The sequence below is a fragment of the Cnephaeus nilssonii genome (genome assembly GCF_951640355.1).
Source record: "Cnephaeus nilssonii genome assembly, chromosome: 8".
NCBI classification, from domain to species: Eukaryota; Metazoa; Chordata; class Mammalia; order Chiroptera; family Vespertilionidae; genus Cnephaeus; species Cnephaeus nilssonii.
This window is the reverse complement of record NC_137079.1, coordinates 73,750,886-73,758,254: the sequence shown is the minus strand read 5'-3', so window position 1 is coordinate 73,758,254 and position 7,369 is coordinate 73,750,886. Positions and strand designations below refer to the sequence as shown.

Sequence of the window (7,369 nt, the reverse complement as noted above, 5' to 3'; positions counted from 1 at the left end):
GGGTGTCCCCCCCAAAATGTATACACACTTTGAATAATTATTAGTTATAATGAGTTAAATCTGAAAAGAAAGAAACATCAATTGAGCTATCAGCTATAAAGTGTATAATACTTTTTTTGGGGGGATACCCTACATGTTCTAGGTACAAGTTTTTTGACAGATATATATGCTGTAAATATTTTCTCCATCTCTGGTTTTTCAATTATTAATGGCATTTTTTTTGGTATTAGAATTATGGCAAATTCATCAGCCAGTCTCTTTGCTATTAGAAGGATTGAGTCCCAGCATGCTGAAAATCTGGACCTACGTAGTAGAGCAGCATTCTGCTTGGTTTGGGAAAGTGCAAAGGCAAACACTTATTGCAATGAGACTCCTCTCATTTTATTTGGCAGTGCAGAGTAAGTTTCCTAATAAAAGTTTTCAAAAATGAGACAGGGAAATAAGGGTTTTTTGTGTTTTTGTTTTCTAAAGAGTAGGGTGTCCTACTGTGAAATACAAAAACATTTCTCTGAGCCCATGTCTGATTTACTGAATGAACACAGGGAAGTTTAGACCGTGGCATGTGCGTATTCTTTAGACTGAGTCCAGCTATCCCTGAAACTTCTCTGAACTTCAGCACTAAACAGAGCATGACATAGCAAACATCACCAAGGAAAATGCTGATATACCTAACTATCTGTTACCTGACTATTTGGTCCTTGATTTTACAATCTTATTTCATAAGTTTTAAACCTCGGAATTAAGATTAGTCAGTAACAACCTAGTGTGGATGAACTCCTTTTCAATCTTAGTGTAGGGAAAGGCATTCTATCTCTGACTCAAGTTCAGAGGCAGCAAAAGATTGATAAATTTGCCTACATTAAACAAAATTTACACAACAAAAAACCCCATAAACAAATCAAAAGACAACTTATACATGAGGGACATAACACATAAAACAGACACAGGGCTAAAATTTAAGAGGAAAAAGACCAATAGCCTGATAGAAAATAGAGAAGGGACATGTAAGGGCAATCCATACACACAAAAATAGGTAAATGTAGCTCTTAAACATATGAAAAATTGTTCACACTTATAATTAGAGAAATACAAATTAAAGTGACACCGAGATATCTTTTCTCACCATATGAGTAGCAAGAAACTTAAAAAAAATAAGATGACATTCTGTTGGCAAGGTTGTAATGAAATAGGCATTCTCATAAGTTGCTGGTATGAATGCCAATTGTTACAACTATTCTAGAGGAATATCTGGCCTTGCCTCTCCTTAATCTGCTTTGAAGGCCTGGAATACCTTGGAATACTTTCTTCTAGTTCTTCTGAGAATTAAGAACTTTGGTAACTGAATGACTTAAGCATCTCAGGGCACTTCTCTCAATTCTCTTGGCCCATATCCTGTTTTTAATAGTTGAAAGCCTAGAGTGTTTAATTCATTACTTAATAGAATTATTACTATGGCTGTTTTTAGTCTTTCATTTCATTATTTGTTTTCAGTTTATCCTAGTTGTCCTTGGTACCTCCTTTTCTACTTTCTTTGTGGTGCAGCATGTATTTTTTAGTACAGTTAGCTCTGACTCTGTATCCATGGGTTCCACATCTGTGGGTTCAACAACCAACATGGATAAAAAATGTTTAGGCTGTTTGAATCCTGGATGTGCTACCCACAGATATGGAAGGATGACTAAGGACTTGAGCCTCCTTGGATTTTAGTATTCTTGGAGAAGGTGGGGTCCTGGAACCAATCACCCATGGATACCGAAGGATGCTTGGATACTGTTTTATCTACTGTATTGACTTCCAATTACTAGTATACCTCTTAGTGTCGTTTTTTAAGTAGCTACTCTTCTGGAGATTATAGCATGAATCTTGAAGTTATCATAGTTTAACTTCAAATAATAATACATCATGAATATCTAAGAATTTTACAACAGTATAATTTTATTTATCCCTTAAATAGCTATTTAAGTTATTTCCTCTTTTAGTACTTCTCTAAGATTTTCTTCTGGAATAGTGTCTGAAGAGAAATTACTGGAATCTTATATATTTCCTTAGTATGTAATGTGCCTTTATTCTCTCATTGCTATAAAATTTGTTCTTTATCATTTTAACCCCAGCAGTTTGAGTATGATGTGCCTTGCTGTGGTTTTCTTTGTATTTTTTCACTGTGGGGTTTGTTTTGCTTTTTGCATCTTTAGTTTGGTATCTTCCATCAGTTTTGGAAATTATGGAGGTATTATCTTTTCATGAATTTCTCCTTCCTCATTTTCACTCCTGTTTCTTTCTATACCCTCTTATCTTAGATCTTCCATTCTGTTAATTATCTACTTTTTTCTTTTTTTAGTTAGCTACTTCCATTTTATCTATGTTTAAGTTCACTAATCCTTTCTTCTTTTGTGTCATGTCTGCTATAAAATCTATTGAATTCTTTATTTCTGATCTTGTATTTTTTATTTTAAGCATTTATACTTTTTATAATTTACCTATCCTTTGAAATTCCTCATCTCTTCCTGCTTCCTGTCCAGTTTTTTAATGAGATTTTTAATTAATATCATAGCTTGTTTGAAGTGCCTACCAGTTTCAACATTGACTCATCTCTGCTCTGTTTCTACTGTTTCATCTCTTGATTGTTATATGTATTTTTGCTTTATGGTAATTTTTTGTTGCATGCTAGACATTTTATATAAAATAACTGTAGAAAATGAAACATAATATTCATTTCCATGCTCTTCTTCTAGATCAGGGTGGTAGGCGTTGGTGGGAAGGGCTGAGTTAATCAGATGTGTATTTCTTATGGCTTCTTTTCTGTTTTAGTTTGAGTTAGGTCATGTCACCACTGGGTCAGGTGCTTTGAAGGTATGATCACAACTTTCTCCAACAGGACTTGGGATCTGAGCATTGGCATATTTCAGAGATCTGCTTTTGCCAGCTTTGAAACTCTAGAAGATCTATTTTTTTTCTGTTTTACTGACCAACTGTCAGATTCATGATTTGTGTTCTGCTTTCTATGTCTCTTTGAATCCTGTTCCTTGGAGTTCCTTGGAGTAGTTTCTTTTAGCTCTCCTATCTTACTTCCTATGGCTGAAAGCTTTGCGTGTCTGGCGATACCGGAGTAGGGAAGGTGGAGGGAGATGAGAAAGTTTTTTCTCTCCTGCCCTGCCTGGCCCCTAGTCATTTGTAGCTGAAAACCTGATGTGTTCAAACAGTACCTCTAATCCCCTGCTCTGGACTTAGCCTTCTGTAGCTAAAAACCCACAGTGCCTCTGATGGACTTTTCTTTTCTTTTTTTTTTTTTTTCACCCCTTAATCCCAGCTTTTGTCTTTTAATACCTGAGTACTTGGTGAAGACATGTGTCAGAGTTAGCAAGTGGTTCCAAACTTGGTTGTGACTGGAAATCTTTGGGATTCTAATCTATGAAGCCAGATTATATATGACTGTAAAAAGTTTGTTAAAAGTCTGGCTGATTTCTTCTTACTCCAAATGTGGTAAATTCCTCTTCCTTCAGCAGGGATGGAACAACTGTGGGTCTTTTCTATGACGGACTTATCACTTTCTAGAGTTTAGTTTATATAAATTTCTTGTGACTTCAGCTCTCTGATGGGTTTAAAAACCTATGAATTTGTAGTTTATCCAATTTTGTTTGGTTGAGAGTGATCGTCTCTTGCTGCTTTGTGGAACTCCATGTTTCTCTCCTTGATATTTCTAATTCTATATAACTTTTCTCTCTTAGTGAGAAAATATGAAATTCATAACCAATGAATCATCATTCTCTTTTTAAAATTGCCGTTACAATTTAATTTTTTAAATTAGCCTTACTATTTGCTTACCTATTACAAATTTTGTACACTTAAGGTAGACTATTGGCTATGTCTACCCTTACTTTGAAATAACAAAAGCTAGCTCATTGCCCTAGTGTTGCAGATAAGCTGCCTGGTGGCGCAGGAGAATTAATCAGCCGGGCCCTCAAGAGGATATTCAGAAAAGTAGCCTTTATTACAGATTGCACTAGTGCCGTGACTCAGGGGTGTCAGTCTCCAAATCCTGAGTCATGAATATGGATGAAACTTTCCCTTTACACCCTTAGTCTCTTTGTCCCCCAAATATGGATCAGGCTTCTGGACTTTTCACGGGCTTTGCAGCCCCCTGTGAATTGGGATGGGGAAGTGAGATCATACCCAGAGGCTTGCCAGCACTGGTGCCAGCCCCTCTGGGGTTGTATATGGTTCATGGTTTATGGCCTCTGTAAGATGGGAGTATTTTGGGAAACTGGGTTCTGCAATGCAGGACAGGCATCACAGATAAGAATGGAGTTTGATAAGAATGGAGTTTATTGGAAAGCAAGAGTGTGTGTCAGAAGGCAGGTTACTGGCACAGATTCAGATAGCTAGTCCCCCCATGTCTTATTTTCTCTTTCATTCCTCCCTTGTGATCCTCAAGCTAGCCTTTTCCTTGGGGATTATAGAAGACTCAGGAATTGGGGATAGGGTCGCCAACTGCTCTCTAGCTACTTCCTGCTGAGGAGGGACGTCGTTATGGGGGTTTAGCAGCTTGAGTCTTCTTCATCTTCCCCGAGAGGGCCGTAACGGTAGTTCAGTGTCCTGGCTTGTAGCACCTTCTGGAGCTTGAAGGCTTCTAAGTGATAGGAAATAAAGTGGGTGAGAAAGTTAAGAATGCAAGGATTGGCTTCTCATATGGATGAGTTTATATGAGATTATATTGTGAAAAGCTAACTTATCAAGTAATTAAAGTATGCTCCTTTATTGAAAAAGCAAAGTAAACAAGCTTATACATTTGACCCATGAAGTACAAATCCCCCCTTCCCACCCCAGCCAATCTGAAGAGTAGGCTGGGTTGGGGTCTGAGGCATTATGTACACTTCTGTCTTAAAATTCTGCTGCTGAATATTCTGGTTTAGCTTAAGAAGTATCCAGCAACTTGTCCTGCGAGGTTTGGAGACTGAAACCTCAGGCTTTCTTGCTCAGAGTAAAACGGCCCCCACCCCTTTTTTTTTCTTTCTTTCCTTCCCCCTCTTCCCCTTTCTTTCTGGCCTTGTCAGGGGGGAGATAAGGGCTTTTTAGTTACAGACAGGCTATAAACTAGCTAGTGGTCTGGCCTTTGTTTTAACTTTCTTAGAACCAATTTCTTTCTTTCAACATTTCTCTTTTCCTTCTCATCACATATGCAACCTTCACAAATTTCACACTTTCAAATTAGCTTTCATACCTTCTTTCTATGTCCTTCAAAAATGCATAAACATGCCTCAGACCTTCCATTAAGTATTTCTACTCTAATATTCTTTCTTTTTCTTTAAAATGTATTAGAATTCTTCACTCTTAGAAAACTTAATTTTTCAGTGATAACCAAAAAGTAAACAGCCAATATTTCTTAGATTGACATTCATCAACACACTTTAAACCACTCTTACTTTCAAGAAAATATCTAGGGTTCCAGCGACACTCATAAAAAGACAAAATAAGAATTATTAGAAAGATAAAAACAGTGATTATCCAGATATACCAGAGCATATTACTTTTAGGAGGATATCAGAAAGAAATATTAGTGTAAGGAAGAATTTAGCAGGGTGTTATCGGAATTCCTTGGAATGGGTCCCTCAGCCAAGTCTGCTGTCTTGAGGGTGATCTGCAGGGAGTGTTTCTGTTTGGAGGTCACCTTCCACTCAGACTGGGCATCACTCTGCTGGTGGGCTGCTTTCACCCAGGAGTGGTGGATCCAGGTGTTCAGTCCTGCAACCTTGAGAGCTGTGGGGTAGTTAGTATGACTGGAAAGAGGGTCCCTTCCAAGTTGGCTTAAGGGCCTTTTTCTAATCCTTTACCCAAACCTGGTCTCCAGGCTTATGAGGGTGCACAGCTGTTCCTAAAGTGATGGGCAGTCCGTTAGTAACCCATCTGTGGACTTCAAAGATAGTTTTCCCAAGTCCTTGTAATTGCTTCTGAATTTCTAAGTTTCCTATTTCTCCCAAATCTCCCTTTGGTGGAATTAAGGGAGGGGGTCTGCCATATAGAATTTCAAAGGGAGAGAAACCTACCCTGGCCCTCAGGGCACAGCATACCCGCAGGAGTACAAGAGGCAAGATATCTGTCTCTTGACATAGCTTAGCCATAGCCTGCTACTTCGGCTGGGCCATTATCTGATCCTATGGTTAGAGGCATTCCATACCGCGGAATTATGTCCTTCAGCAGTGCCTTAGTGACTTCTCTTGCTTTCTCTGTGCGAGTAGGATATGCCTTGACCCGGCCTGAAAAAGTGAAGACAAAAGCTAAAAGATATTTATTCCCTCTGCTAGGTCCTACTTCTGTAAGATTTTACTTCTGTAAAATCTACCTCTAAGTCCTCAAAGGGAGTGTCCACTAACCTTCCTTGGTCCTCTTACCTCCTTCTTAGGCCCATTCCTCTTCCTGAGGAGTGTATTTCGGAGGTTCAGGTAATTCAGGGGACAACATGATCTGCGACAGTGCTACTTGTTCTTTAGCAGCCAGCTTAGCTGCTGCGTCTGCACAACGGTTTCCTTCTAACACTGAGTCCTTCCCATTTTGTTGGCAAAATCCTGCTGCTCCCAGGAATTCCCGAATCTGCTGCCAGGTGCTGGGGACTGGAACGGCACATATTGCCTGCTTACTTTCAGTTCCTAGTCTTTGTTTCCCTTGGATGATTCGGAAACCTAGGTACTTGACTTCTCTCTGAGAGATTTGTGCCTTTCTCTTGGACACCCGGTAACCTGTTTCAGTTAGGAGGCTCAGAAGGGCTCGTGTTCCTTCTCAGCACTGAGATCGCTTGGAGCTAGCCATTAGGAGATCGTCTATATTTTGGAGTAGAACGCACCCCAAGTCCTGTCCTGGGAATTTGGACAGATTAGATGCTAGCGCTCTGCTAAAAAGAGTCGGAGAGTTCTTGAACCCTTGTGGCATTTTGGTTCAGTTGAATTGCTCCTTGGCCCCCCGTAGTTGGGTTTTTCCACTCAAAGGCAAACAGGGGCTGACTGGAGGGTGCCAACTGAAGGCAGAAAAAGGTATCTTTCAGATCTAGACATGTAAACCATTCTGCCTCTGATGGAATGAGTCCCAGAAGTGTGTAGGGGTTTGGCAGTGCCGAATGCAGGGTTATAATAGCCCGCAGGTCCTGTACCAGGTGGTAATCATTAGTCCCAGGCTTTTTGATGGGCAAGAGAGGGGTGTTCCATGGAGACGGACACCGTTTAAGAAGCCCCCACTGAAGCAGCCAGTCTAAGTGGACCTGGATTCCTAGGATGCATCCCTTGGAATTGGATATTGGCGGATTTTGACAGGTTGTGAGCCAGGCTTCAAGCCAGTTAGTACTGGGGCGTGGTCCTTGGCCAGGCCAGGGGGATTTCCTTCT

General features: G+C 39.8%; 1 protein-coding gene across 7 annotated transcripts in view; it reads left to right on the top strand.

Annotated features, from left to right (window-relative positions):
* TDRD3 (tudor domain containing 3) overlaps positions 1 to 7,369 on the top strand; it is a 200,080-nt gene that overhangs the window by 35,696 nt on the left and 157,015 nt on the right. The window lies entirely within an intron of this gene.